General features: G+C 46.8%; 1 pseudogene; it reads right to left on the minus strand.

Moving 5' to 3' along the window:
- Positions 1 to 7,222: 7,222 nt before the first annotated feature.
- LOC142821148 (olfactory receptor 5AP2-like) lies at positions 7,223 to 8,207 on the minus strand (annotated as a pseudogene).
- Between the last annotated feature and the right edge of the window lie 6,994 nt (positions 8,208 to 15,201).

Below are 15,201 nucleotides of genomic sequence, written 5' to 3' on the forward strand. Positions count from 1 at the left end.
TTTCCCGCTTAAGAATAATATTAGGTGAAATCCTGGTTCCATTAAAATCTATGATACAACTCCCTCCGACCACAGTAAAGCCAGGGTGTCACACACCCGCTTTTACTGTTACAGCATATTTGATAAATTCACCTTAACGTGTTCATACCTGTTTAATCAAATGTATTTCTTGTGAAAGAGGTTGGCCATAGCATCTTAGAAAATTCATAAGTAAATTCTTAAATTATTGAATGATAGTATTGTTGTGGCAACAAGTAGTTGAGAAGGCGAATTAACCATCTTGTTTGCACACCCGTAACTTTCTCTAAAGACTTACCCTTTCAGAGGCTGTACTGCCCTATGAACCAGGAATATTTTGGGGCATGTCAAGAGAAGACTACTTTTTTGTTTTGGCTCCCACTTGTGGGTCGCATGTTGAGCCTCACATAAACCCAAACTGCACCACAGGCCGCAAATAAACGGGTCGGCCCACGGGTGGCATGTTGAGTAGCCTTGTGTTGGACCATTCATATACTGATGCACAATGCCTTCCTCTCCCAGCCACCCCTGCCCAACCTGTATGTCCGGATAAGAGCTCTCTAACTTCCAGACACTTTAGTCGAGGAAGGAAATTGAAGTTATCCAACATAACCTGCCCATTCTCCGGCTCTGAATCAGCCCATCCTTAGCTTTCTGTAATCGCTGTTTATCTTTCAAACCCAGAACTGAATAAAATCAGACGCCTGCAACAAATTAACAGTCCCGTTCACAGTTCCCAAGGTACTGCTGTTGCAACACAACAGGCTTTAATTATTTATTCAAATAAATAAAAAAGTTTTCTTTCTGTTCAAACACACAAAATCAATGTACCCTTCCTCTATTTACAAAGTAGTTTCTTTTAAAAAGGAAATCAAAACATTTATCCTCCTTCAGTAACTGAACACGGCCTTGAGTCTCTGTATTGCATAGAGGATTTTGTTTTCTGTTTGTTGGACTGCCCTTTGTTATTTAACACAAAGATACTTGCGTGATAGTTTCTGATAAAGGCTCTATAGTTTTAGCAAGTTTCTTCATCGTCTCCTCCCTAACCAGACCCAGAAATGGTAAACAATTCCTGCAAGTGTCAGGAGTCAGCTTTTGCTACAAAGAACACTGGCATGAATATGGCAGAATATGAAGCACCTGTTGTGTTACAGTAAGTGAACTAGCTGCTCCCGCTTTCAGATGAAAAACATCCAGCATCTCAGCTGGATCGGGAGAAGCATGTGTGCAACACGGATTACTCTGCCCCAATTGTTTCTCTTCCCAAATGCCACAACATGCGAAAGAAAATACACAGGCCATAGCAACTATGAATATTTATTTTTTCTCCCACCCACCCTCCCCCCGTTTCCATAAAACAGACCCCTGTGGGTCCCCGTGCATTTTGCAGGGACAGCTGTCCGTCGCCTCTATCTGGGCAGAGTAAGTTCGTTTCCGGTCAGGTTAAACCCGGCACTTAGACTCCTCTCGTGGCTGATTCTGCAGACAAGAAGGTGCGGAGCAGAATGGGACAGTCAGACCAGGTGTTGGTGAGGCTGGAGGAGTTCTGCTCCCAGACACAGCACACGGGCAGCCCGGCTATTGCCGCGAGGAGCGGCAGCGAGATGGTTCTCGCCCCTCGGGCTCAGGAGTTCTCCGGGTGGCGCAGCTTTCCCAGCCTGTCCCCTCTCTTCTCTTTCTTCATGCCATCCAGCCACTCTGTGCACCTGCGCACCAGCTCCTGGTCCACGACCCCCGGCGCCGGATCCTCGTCATAGTCCTCGTCGTCGTACCGGTCCTGGTCATTCAGGAGTGAGATCTTTATACAGGACGTGAGGTCCAGGCCGGCTCTGCTCTGGGAGCCCGGCAGGAGCCTGGTGCCGACGACGGGGTTCGTACACCCACACTTGTTCTGCAGGTGGCGGCGCAGCAGCAGCGAGGTCGCGTCATCTGATAGCTTAATTTCGTACTTGGTTGTGGGGACTGCAGCCTCCGGCTCCGGCCTCGCCACCATGCCTGGGTTCCTGACGGCGCGACCACGGCTACGTGTTGGGCACGACTTCCGTGGTGGCTGCGGCGGCTGCGGCTGTAGCTGTTGCTGCCGAGAGGTGCAGAGGTGGGAGTTGGGCAAAGGGCCAGTCCCGGCCTGCGGCGCCCTCCGCGGCTTCCTCTCTCTGGGTGGCGGTTCTGAACCCTCAGGCCCTACCTGCTGCTTAGGCTGTGCCCGGGTGGTGGTGGGGCCAGCGGCTGCAGCAGAGGGAGGCTGGATGGATGGTAGGGGCATGGCGCTGCTCCGTGACCCCTCTGCTCCGCCTGCTGACTCAGCAGCCAGCTTCGCCTGGGGCTGGCGGATCCGCTCCCTCTCCAGGCTTAAGTAGCCCTCCGGCAGAAGAAAAAAGCACTGCTGTAACCGGCGGCGGCAGCAAGGTTGAGCCGGAGGAGTGGGTGTCGGGGGGGGAGCAGGTGGCTGGGAGGGCTGCGACGTCACTACACGAGAGGGCTGCTGCGACGTCACCACCTGGGAGGGCTGCTGCGGTGTCCCCTGTGCGGGAGTTGGAACGCCGCTGGAGAAGAGGCGGGAGTCGGGCAAGGGGCCAGTCCCTGCCTGGGGCGCCCACCGCACCTTCCTCTCTCTGGGCGGCGGTGCTAAATTCATAGGCACCTCCTCCTTAGGCTGCTCAGGGATGGCGGCGGCAGCGGCGGGAGGCTGGATGGGTGGAAGGGGCGTGGTGGTGCCGCCTGACCCCTCTGCTTCCCCTGCCAGCTCAGCGTCCAGCGTCGCCCGGGGCCGGTGGCCCCGGCGCCATGAGTTGGAGGGGCGACGGCCGCAGGGCTGAGCCGGAGGAGTGGGCGTGGGGGCAGGAGGAGCGGGTGGTGGGGCCAGAGAAGCACTCACGCGGGAGAGCGGTGATATCCCCCGGGAGGGCTGGGACACCACCACCCAGGAGACCTGCGATGTCCCGTGACAGGCCTCCGGCACTGTCACCCGGGTGGCCTCCGGCACTGTCACCCGGGTGGCCTCCGGCACTGTCACCCGGGTGGGCTGCGATGTCCTCTCGGAGCGCTGTTTTGATGTCGTCACCCGGGAGGGCTCTTGCGACGTCACTGGAGAGGGCTGTGACATACCCCGGAAGGGCTGCGACGCTACCACCTGGGAGGGTTGCGATGCCACCACCCGGGAAAGCTGCGATGTCCCCCGTGCTGGACTTTGAACACCGCTGAAAAAGAGGGGATGGGTTAAAATCGCATTCCAAGAAGAGACAAGTCTGACAGAGCAGGAGATGTCAGTAGATAATCCCGGAAACATTCACAAAAACAAACACTAGAGGCAGTTTGAGCAAGGCTGGAGCATTTACAGCTCTGAAATGGGAGAGGGACTCGTAGTTTAGCTGCTAATACTCTGGCACCGACCAGTATTTTCACACCCTAGGGACATACTACTGCTCTTCTACTGCACTCCTTGGTGCATTGGAGAACTGTTCTTTACATTTTAAAACAGTCATTTACACTCAGCATCTTTTGATTGTGATTAGTCCATGTGGCTATGTCGACACTGCCAGGTTATTTAGAAATAAGTTATTTCCAAATCTCTCCTGTTTGTGAGGAAGAATAACTCGTAACTATTTTGAAATAATGGGGGTATTTTGAAATAAGCTTATTTCATAACAGGCTTGGTAGTGTCGATGCTGCCTTGTTATTTTGAAATACCGCCCCAGAGCAGACATGAAAAGGACACAGATTTTATTGTTCAGTTTTTTAAAAGAGAAATGGTTTCCTCAACTATTCAGTCACCTTTCTCTCTTGCCATCTCCTGGAAGCACTCCTCACTCTTGCAGGAGCTGTTTCTAAAACTTAGCAATTATCTTCAGTTCACCCTCTTTGATAAAACTTCGTGAACTAGTTCAAGACATTTGGAACCTACTCCATTTAAAGCAGCTACATGTAAGAGAGACCGAAGAAGAGAGTCAGACATTTCTTCCAAGGTCAATGGAACTGGAAATGGTGTTACTTTTTCAGCACCTCATTCACACCTCCTTCTACCCGTAACCAGCAGCCTCTTTTAAAGTATCAGAAGGGTAGCCGTGTTAGTCTGAATCTGCAAAAGCGACGAGGAGTCCTGTGGCACCTTATAGACTAACTGAAGTGTAGGAGCATAAGCTTTCGTGGGCAAAGACCCACTTCGTCAGACGCATGCCTCTGACGAAGTGGGTCTTTGCCCATGAAAGCTTATGCTCCTACACTTCAGTTAGTCTATAAGGTGCCACAGGACTCCTCGTCACTTTTGCAGCCTCTTTTAAAGACTCTCTCAAGATCTGCTTCCTTTTGTTCCTGAATCTTAGCCTCTACCAATTAAACACGTTAGAGGGAGCTGCCACGTGCTGTGTAGCTGTGACATCAAAAAGGCTCAATGCACCAATCAAAATGAGATTTTGGAGAAGGGATAACTCACATCGCGACTTTCACAGCAAAATATTATTCATTAAGCTAGCTTTCCCTCAAGAATTCCCCGGGCCAGATTGAAAGGATTGCTGGGCCAGATTTTGCCTGCCCCTGGGCTAAGGAATTGCTCCTCTTAATAGATTTATACGTCATAAAATACCAATAAAATTGCCTGCTCCAGCTATTACTGGGGTTGCTAGGGGTCTGGTTTTGAACCAGACAATCCAGTATTTGAGCTGTTTGGGAAACAAACTGAGAAGATATAGATGAGAAAATATCACATGTCTGGTATTTTCTACAGGAGATGTCATGGAGATTGTGGTGTCATGTCAAGTGTGTCGGGGATTTTTGTTGAAACCATGTGGCACCCCCTAGCTATTGCACAGCAGAGCCCTGCTTGTCATGACAAATTGGGACCAGCACCCAACCAGATGATCAAAAATTCAGATAGTCAGGGGAGTAGGGAAGTGGGAGGCCGCATCGCCATCTAGTGGCCATGGGAGGATGCCTGCTGCTGGTCCTGCATGCGCTGGTCATTAGGTCAACATGGAAAGCTGCACAATGGAAGGCTGGAAAAATGGGGATCTACAGCAGCACATCATCTGTAAGGACTCCAGATAATAGGGCACCTCGTATTATACACTCCTGGCAGTGACACACACACACACACACACACACACACACACACACACACACACACACAGATCCTCAACTTCCTTAGCCACAGGGCAGATAGTCGGGTGTAACAATCCATTCCTGACAGAATCAGGAACTGCTCAGACCCAACCAATGCAGAGAAGCAGAACAGTTCCCCAAGCAGATGATACATTCTGGCTCCTTTGCTGGGTCCCAAAGAGAACAAAGTCCTGAGTCTTCTCCCTATCACTCTCTCATCCACTCCACAGTGAGACTCTGGCCGGGCAGGAAGCTATGGGAAAGGGGAAACAAAAGACACAAATTCCACTGTCCCCAGTGGTGAGGAACAAAAAGCCTCGGTGGGAAAATAATAGTTCCAATTTTAGTGTTTCCCACAACTTGCATTTGGCCAGCACCAGATCTATCCCAGGCTCTTACCTTCTCCGCAGAGATGTGTGTCTTTTTTCAGCATTGGATTTGAAGGAAAGTCCAATAAAATTCCTCCTTGTGTCCATGTTCGAGGCCTGAGAGTGCTCTAGGGAAGAGCAAACCTCGAGATGACTCCCGGTTGCAAAGCTACGGGAGTCTGAAATTGCCCCAGCCCTGCATCCTGTCCAGCCTGGCCGTTGTCATGGACTCTCTATGAGTTCACCACCTCTCAACATCCTTTAACCAATCAGCGGAGATGCCGAAAAAGGCCTTGTGATGTCACTGCCACACCCTGTCCTGCCCCTGGCCAGCCCCTCTGCATATTTGAGCCTCTCCCCCTGCATTACCCCTACTCACTCAATGTTAGTTCTAGGAATCAAGCAGCTGCACATGGAATCATCAGAGGCTGCTCAGTGCCACGTGTGCTTTGCAGATTGTAAGGCCAGAAAAGACCAATCCCCTAACCCCAGGGTGGATATTAATTTTCACCGTAGGGGGGGGTCACTTCAGGAATCTTGATATGTGGTCACAGGCTGGTTTTGGGCCTCCTGGAAGGTGCAGGGCCTCAGAGCTACACCGAGGGTATGTCTACACTACCCCCCTAGCGGGGTAATACAGGCATACCGAACTTGCTAATGAAGCCCGGGATTTGAATTTCCCGGGCTTCATTAGCATAAAGCCGGTGCCGCCATTTTTAAAAGCCGGCTAGTGCGAACCCCGTGCCGCGCGGCTACACGCGGCACGGACTAGATAGTTCGGATTAGGCTTCTAATCCGAACTATCTGTACGCCTCGTGGAAATGGCCGCCCTTGAAAGGAGAATGCCTGCTCTCCTGATAAAAGGACAAACTGTTTGGGTTTGGGGTTATTTTGCTGAACTTCTTTTCCCTGTCCTTTTCTGTTTCTTTGGTTTGCTCTCATCATTTATTTTACTCCCACCACAGCAGAACATTTTCTGTTATCCAAGATTCAGTAAACTGCGAGGCCCCAAATGCATTTGCAGGAGAGTTGTGTGCTTTTCTCAAATGCCACTAAGTAAATAAGGATTCCTTCTTTTCTGTATGAACTGTTTTGGATCCTGACAACAGAGGTGTGTTTGGATTGCCAAGCACTCAAAGAACATGGCATAGCATCATAACTGTGTAGTGCTATGATGCAACAACCCACAATATCTAGTGTCACACCACTGCTATTCCGAAATAAGCATTATTCTTCATGGAATGAGATTTACAGTTTTTTAAATAAGCCATCCGTTATTTTGAAATTATTTTGAAATTAGAGAAAGGAGATAATTACAACCCAAGGAACTACAGACCGTCACCTTAATTGCTGTACAAGATAAACTTAAAAAACAACAAATAGTCAACACCATATGTGCCACTCGGGGAAATGAAATTCAAACTTTCCCGGGCTTTTTCCTGTTCAGTTGGAAATCAGTGGAGCAAGGCAATAGATTGTGGGATGCTTCCCAAGGGCCAAAAGCATCGACTTTCTCAACGCTCAGTCTACATTGCCGTAAATTTGACATGTAAGGTAACATTTTGCGATACTCTTGGTGAACAACAGGAGGACTGAAATTGACTTCAGTGGCCATTAACAGGAACAGTCTTGGCAGTGTGGGCTCGAAGTTCAGAAAATCAACCTTACACAGCCACATTCAACCTAAACTCCAAATGTAGACCAGCCCTTAGAAACTGGAGGAGTTCATTTCTATTTTACTAACTGCTAAAATTTGTCCTTTCAGACTCTGTGCCTGTTTCTGAAAGCAACCAGATTCAGAACAATTTTTCTCAAAGACTCTTTGACCTCCTTGTTTCTCAGGCAGTAGATGACGGGGTTGATCATGGGATTCAGGACTGTGTAGAAGACCGAGAATATTTTGTGTAGCATTTTGGGAGTGTTGGTTGTTGGACCCACATAGACAGCAATTAGAGTCCCATAGAAAACTGACACCACAATGAGGTGGGAGGAGCAGGTGGAAAAGGTCTTTTGCCTCCCGGTGCTGGAAGGGATCCTCAGGATGGTGGTGATGATACAAATGTAGGACGTCAGAGTCAGTAGCAAGGGCACAAGAGCCCCTGTGGTAGCAACAATAAATGTCACCAGTTGCAGAGTCCAGGTGTCACTGCAGGACAGTTTTATGATGGGCGATAAATCACAAAAGAAATGGTCGATTTCTTTGGAATCACAGAATGTTAATGAGAACACAAAGCTATTTCCTATGGTGCCAAGCAGGAAGCCGCTTATCCAGGACCCTGCCACGAGCTGGGCACACACCCTGCCATTCATCAGAACAGCATAACGGAGGGGATGGCATATTGCTAGATATCGATCATATGACATGGCTGTGAGCAGCAAAAGTTCTGTAGGTGCCATGATAGAGAACCAATAAAATTGCCCCAGGCAGCCCTTAACAGAGATGGTTCTGTCCCCAGTCAGGAGACTGGCCAGCAGCTGGGGCAGGAAGGTGAAGGGATAACTGATGTCCAGGAAAGACAAGTTCCCTAGGAAGAAGTACATGGGGGTGTGAAGGTGCTGATCAGCCACAACTAACACCACAATGAGGATGTTCCCACCCATTGTCACAATGTAGATGGCCAGAAACAGCAGGAAGAGGAGAGGCTGCAGTTCAGAGACCTCCCCAAATCCCAGGAGGATGAATTCCATGATGTGCGTTTGGTTTCCTCCTCCTTCTTTCTCCATACAACGTATCTAGAAATAGAAAATTAATCAATATTGGTGAAGTGCAGTTTTGTGCTGTCAGTTTCACCGAAAGAAACCTGGAGGAGGTAAATTCCCACTGCTGTGTCTCTCCACTGGAAGAATGAAGTTGTCAATGAACAGCGGAAGGTAGGTGGAAGAATCTTCCATACATTGTGAGTCAAAAGCATGAAGCCATATTGAATTACAAGAAATGTCCTATTAACTCCTGCAAGCTCTTTTGAACTTGAAACAAAGACTTATTAGGTAGAAATCTGACTCATCTTTATTGCATCTACATCATCACCGCACACCTTGAAGAAATAACAAAATATCTGTTGGAAATGAGATATCTGTTAAGTCATTCACAATTTGGGTATATGTACGTTCACTCACTTTGAACTAGCTAGCAGGAAAAAATTAGCCGTGAGAATATGTGATACAGACAGTGGGTTGTGATAGCTACCTGTGTACATATCCAGGTCTCACATAGGATTATTGTCAGAAAGAGATTGTTCATTTCTCCAAGGCTGCGTCTAGACTGGCAAGATTTTGCGCAAATATTTTTACCGGAAAAGTTTTTTCCTTTAAAAGTATTTGCGCAAGAGAGCGTCTACACTGGCATGAATGCTTTAGCGCAGAAGACATCTTTTGTGCAAAAGCATCTGTGCCAGTGTAGATGCTCTCTTGTTCAAGAAATTAACTTGGCTGTCTACACTTGCCCTCTTGCGCAAGAATACTTGCGCAAGAGGGCTTATCCCTGAGCGGGAGCGTCGGAGTATTTGCACAAGAACCACTGATTTTGTACAGTACAAAGTCAGTGTTCTTGCTCAAATACTCACGGCCAGTGTAGACAGGCGGCAAGATTTTGTGCAAAAGTGGACACTTTTGCGCAAAATCATGCTAGTCTAGATGCAGCCCAAATGTTTTGAAGTATATAATACAGGTCCTTTTAAAGAAGTAGAAGCATTTAAAACAAAAGTGTCAGAGCCCATAAATCTGAAATCTCCTGCTTGATCTCCCCCTGCAATCTTCTCCATATATCCTACTTTCTGGTCTCCTCAGCCTCTGATTTATGATGTGCCCACTGAAGCTGTGTCTACACCAGGGGTACATCTAGATTATATGCCTCTGCTGACAGAGGCATGTAAAATAGGCTACCCAACATAGTCAATAAAGTGGGAATTTAAATATCCCCGGCTTCATTAAAATAAAAATGGCCTCCAAGCTGTGCCGGATCAGCTGATTGTCGGCACAGCGCGTGAGTCAAAGCGCGGATCAGTCGACAAGGGAAGCCTTTGTCAACCTCTCCTGTCAACCTCATTTCATGAGGCATAAGGGAGTAATTGACAAAGGCTTCCCTTGTCTACTGATCTGCTTACCCCTCCCACCATGTACAAAGGGCTGCCCCCCCCCCCCCCCCGAGAAAGGAACAAGAGCATGGTTTGGAAGGGGTGCTACCAAAGGAGGAATTTAATTAAGTTTGCTAAAAGAAGGAAGGGCGATGAGGGAGCTCTGGCAGAATGCAAAGGATGCTGCACCCCAGCTGACAATAGCCTTCAAGTCTCAGGCTACGTCTACACTCCAAAAAAGAAGTCGGAAAAAGATATGCAAATTGCGATCTGCAATTTACATATCTTTTTCAGCTGTTCTTTCGAAAGAGGTGGAAACACGTCCTCTTTCGAGCCATCCCTTCTTCCGCCTAAAACAAAGTTTACAGGGATGGCAAGAGAACTCGTCCACTTTCCATCCTTTTTTCCCATGGATACTGGACGTGTCCCAGAAAACACCTGCAGTCTAGACTAGTCTGTAGCCTGACATTAAACAGAGCTTTGACTTGCCTTGGCAGAGTCCCTTCTGACTATTCCTGATGACTTTCCTCTCTTCCATGTGATTCAAAATGGATTCCTTGTGGAACCTCTCCATGATTTTTCCAGATACTGAGGTGAGGCTGGCTGATCTGTAGTGCCCTGGATTCTTCTTTCCTTTTTTAAAGATGGGCACTACATTTGCCTTTTTCCAATCGTCCAGGACCTCCCCGATTGGTATGAGTTGTCAAAGATGGTAGCTAATGGCTCTGCAGTGACATCTGCCAACTCCCTCAGAACCCTCAGAGGCATTAAATCCTGCCCCATGTGTGTCTGGCTTTTGTACATTTGGTAAACTGTCTTTTAACTAGTTATCAACCCATGAAAGGACTTTCTCTTATCCCGTGACAACTTACTTTACTTAAGAGCCTTTGGTGAGGGACCTTGTCAAAGGCTTTCTGGAAATCTAAGTACACTATATCCACTGGATCCCCTTGTGCACATGTTTGTTGACCTCCTCAAAGAACTCTAGCAGATTAGTAAGGCATGATTACCCTTTACAGAAACCATGATGACTTTCCCCCAACAAATTATGTTAATCTATGTGTCTGACAAATTTATTCTTTACTATAGTTTCAACTAATTTGTCTGGAACTGACATTAGACTTACCGGTCTGTAATAGCCAGGAATACCTCTAGAGCTCTTTTTAAATATTAGTGTTACATTAGCTATCTTCCAGTCATTAGGTACAGAAGCCAATTTAAAGGATAGGTTACAAAGCACGGTTAATAGTTCCACAATTTCCCATTTGAGTTTTTTCAGAACTCTTGGGTGAATATCATCTGGTCCAGGTGACTTGTTACTATTAAGTTTATCAATTTGTTCCAAAACCTCCTGTAATGACACCTCAGTCTGGGACAATTCCTCAGATTTGTCACCTAAAAAGAATGGTTGAGGTTTGGGAATATCCCCAATATCCTCAGCGATGAAGACGGAATCAAATAATTAATTTAGTTTCTCTGCAATGACGTTATCATCTTTGAGGGCTCCTTTAGCATCTCGGTCATCCATGGGCCTCATTGGTTGTTTAGCTGGCTTCCTGCTTCTGATGTACTTAAAAAACATTTTGCTATTCCTTTTCAAGTTTGTGGCTAGCTACTCTTCAAACTCTTCTTTTGGCTTTCCTTATTATATTTTTACACTTATTTTGAGAAAATTTATGGTCTTTCCTTTATTCTGCACTAAGATTTGACATCGACTTTTTGAAAGATGCCTTTTTATCTCTCACTTCTTCTTTTACTTCGTTGTTAAGCCATGGGGGCACTTTTATGGTTCTCTTACTGGCTGTGTCTACATTGGCCACTTATTCTGGAAAATCAGCTGCTTTTCCGGAATAACTTGCCAGCTGACTACACTGGCCCCTTGAATTTCCGGAAAAGCACTGACGATCTAATGTAAAATCGTCAGTGTATTTCCAGAAAAACTATGCTGCTCCCATTCGGGCAAAAGTCCTTTTCTGGAAAACTGTTCCGGAAAAGGGCAGGAAGCCCAGATTTCTTTTCTGCAAAAAAGCCCTGATCACGAAAATGGTGATCGGGGCTTTTTTGCAGAAAAGCACGTCTACATTGGCACGGACGCTTTTCCGCAAAAAGTGCTTTTATGGAAAAGCATCCTGTCAATGTAGTTTTCCGTTTTAAGCATTTCCGGAAAAGGGTGCCAGTGTAGATGTAGCCACTGTGTTTTTTAATTTGGGGTATACATTTAAGTTGGGCCTCTGTTATGGTGTCTTTGAAAAGTTTCCATGCAGCTTGCAGAGCTTTTACTTTTCTCACTGTACTTTTTAATTTCTGTTTAACTAACTTCCTGAATTTTGTGTAGTTTCCCTTTCTGAAATTGAATGCTACAGTGTTGGGCTGCTGCGGTGTTTTTCCTACCACAGGGATTTTATTCCAGTGTTTGACCACCCTGACAGTTAGGAACTTTTTCCTAACGTCCAACCTAAACCTCCCTTGCTGCAGTTTAAGCCCATTTTGATTCCTTCTATGATACATTCAAGAGACCACACGACCAAATGAGAGTCAAGATTATTGAGTAGGACCCAGGCATACTATAGGACAAGAAAAAGCGAGTGGGTCACTCAATAATTACGTGTTCACTTCACTTTATTCACGTCACTCCCTCTGAAGCGCCTTGTACCTGCCAAAGCTGGAGGAGAGGAGACTGCCCTAGAAGCACTTTGGGTCTGACTCACGATGGCTGTTTCTATGGGCTAAATCTGAGAGCTACTCACTGCTCTCCCATAGGCATGTTTTGCTATAACCCATCTGTGATGGGTCCCCCCAGGGTTCTCCCTGCACCTGGGGCTTCACTGAGTCCTCCAGCCCCCCAGACTGGGCTCCCTCTCACACCAGGCTGCTGGGGCCGGTCCCATTCACATGGGCAGGGACACACCTAGTTCTGGTGACATGGGAGCTCTTTGACTGAGCAGCACTAGAGAAGAGACAGTCCAGATCCCCACCGGCTCTCCAGCCTAGAATGCCAGTGGAGCAGAGGGGACAGCAGCCATGCATACTGGGACGTGGCTTGCTTTTCTTCCTGTTCCATTAACGATAAGTGAGCGAGTGGAAATACTTGGATTTCCTGCCTGCCTCCCACTCCTGGCTGGTGAAGGGATGGGGTGGAGGAGAAATTCATAGAATACTTTCCCCTTTCTCCCTGATAGTCAGGGGAGTGGAAGGACAAACAAGACATGTCCCGATACAGACGGATGCTGTCTCCCCCGCTCTACTGAAACGGCAGCCATGTAAGAACCCACAGGAGTAGCATCCCGCCCTGGTCCAAACAACAACCACTAGGTGTTTGTTTCCCAATCTGACTCTCCCAGTCTGAATGTGGAGGAAAATATGCTCATCTCTGGTTCCCCGACTGAGAGATTTTCCTGCATAGAGTTCACTTAGTGTCACCCTGGTTAAAGTCAAACTGCACTTTTATTAACTACAGAGGTAGCTGGTAAGAGACAAGAGATAGCAAACCGGCCAAAGCCGCTCATCTAGCAAGCAAGCAAACACACACATGAAGCCACAAGCAAGCAAACACGCTGGTCAGACTGGCTGTGAATGAGTCACATCTCACCTGCACTGATGACACCAGCCCTCCGGTAGATTCTCAAGGCACATGCTGCATTTGCTTTGGAACTTGTGTTCCTTTACAAAGGCTAAAAATCCCTTTCGCCTGGATCCAGCACTTCCCTCAGGTCTGTCTTTGTTCTGTGGGTCTCTGTAGGAGTCCTCTTCTATAGGGAATGAAAAGAACCAATGAGCTCACTCCCTGCTATATAGAGATTCAGATGGGGTGGGAACCCTTTGTTTCCAAAGTTGGTTCCCAGATGATTTATGGACAAATAAAGACATTACGTGAGGGAGTCCAGAGTCATGTTGGTTGGTGACTCCCCCAACCTCTCTCTTAGTGTCATAGCAACCGCTGGAGAGTTCTCAGGAGATGAGAGCTGAGGTTCTCTTAAGGCTTGTTGTTTTCTCTAATGGCTAATTACCGCTAATAGGCCCAACCCAGCCTTCTATCTAGGCCCATCCCAACATCCTACTGACAACATCTTTCCCAGTGGGCATGACAACGGTGTAACATAGAGTCGATATTCGTAACTGCAGAATCAAACACAAATAAGGAGAGCATATTCAGCCAGTCACAACCTGTCCAAACCAGCTGCACCTTCAGCCTAATTCTTCAGATTTTCTGAAATAATATGATAATCTTTTCATTACATTTCTCATTCTCTGCTATCCTTGGCAGTGACCAATCCTCCACAGAAACTGAGCTTTGGGATCTGGCCGACCCACCTAGACCCTACAGTGATTCTTAGTGTATTTCCTTGTTGGTAATGTCTCTCCTGGCTAGTAATTTTTCCTCCAGATACCTGAACATAGATGTTGGTGAAAATTTACATTATTGTGCAGGGAAAGTTAATATTTATTTTTAGAAAAGAAAAACTATGGCACTAGGACAGTCTTAGTACTAACCTCAAAGGGCAAGTCATGGAAGACAACTGATTTCAAAGGGAAAATAATGGAGACAGGAGAACTGTTGACCCTAAAGACAAACCAATAGAGAAAAAGGGAATGTCTCATTCAAAAGAAAATTAGCGTAGTCAGAACTGATCACAGAATCATAGAATCCTAGGTCTGGAAGGGTGTGTCTAGACTACCGAGTTTTGTCGACAAAAGTGGACTTTTGTCGACAAAACTATACCAGCGTCTACACTACCGCTGAGTTCTGTCGACGTTATGTCAGCAGTTTTGTCGACGCTGGTAAACCTCATTTTACGAGGCATAACACCTTCTGTCGACAGAGTTCTGCTTGCTTTGTCGACAGAACTCAATGTGTCTGGATGCTCTTTGTTGACAGAAGTTTTGTCGACAGATACTGTCGACAAAACTTCTGTCGACAAAACCCGGTAGTCTAGACGTACCCGAAGAGATCTCAGGAGTCATTAAGATCTTTGGGCAGGGGGCTAGACTTGATGACCTCCTGAGGTCTCTTCCAGCTCTATGACTCTATGATTCAATGAAATGATAGAAATTCCACATCTGCATCTTACCCACAAGGCTTGTTACCCCTTCAAAGAAAGCAATGAAATGGGTTTGACATGATTTGTTCTGCACTCATCAACTTATTTGCTTGTAGATGTTTGCAAATAGATTTCTGAGGGATTTGCTCCATTTTCTTTCCTTGTAGAGAAGTTCAAGTGACTGGTCTGGAATTCCTTGGATTGTGATTCTTTCCCTTTTCTATGGATGGGCATTGTATTTGTCCTTTTGAAGTCAACTGGAATCACTCTCAAATTCCCTGAGTTTTCAAAGATAATCACTAATGTCTCAGATATTTCCTCAATCAGCTCCTGGAGTAGAATCACAGAATGCTAGAACTGGAAGGGACCTTGAAAGGTCATCGAATCCAGTCCCCTGCCCTCACGGCAGGACCAGGCACCGTCTTACTTACCCTAGGCAAATTATTCCAGTGTTTCATCACCCTGACAGCTAGGTAGTTTTTCCTAACGTCCAACCTAAATCTCCCTTGCTGCAATATAAACCAATTGCTTCTTGTTCTGTCATCAGAGGCCAAGAAGAACAATATTTCTCCTTCCTCCTTGTAGCACCCTTTTTGCTACCATGTC

The sequence above is a fragment of the Pelodiscus sinensis genome, chromosome 30 (genome assembly GCF_052426305.1).
Source record: "Pelodiscus sinensis isolate ZL-2025 chromosome 30, ASM5242630v1, whole genome shotgun sequence".
Taxonomy (NCBI): Eukaryota; Metazoa; Chordata; order Testudines; family Trionychidae; genus Pelodiscus; species Pelodiscus sinensis.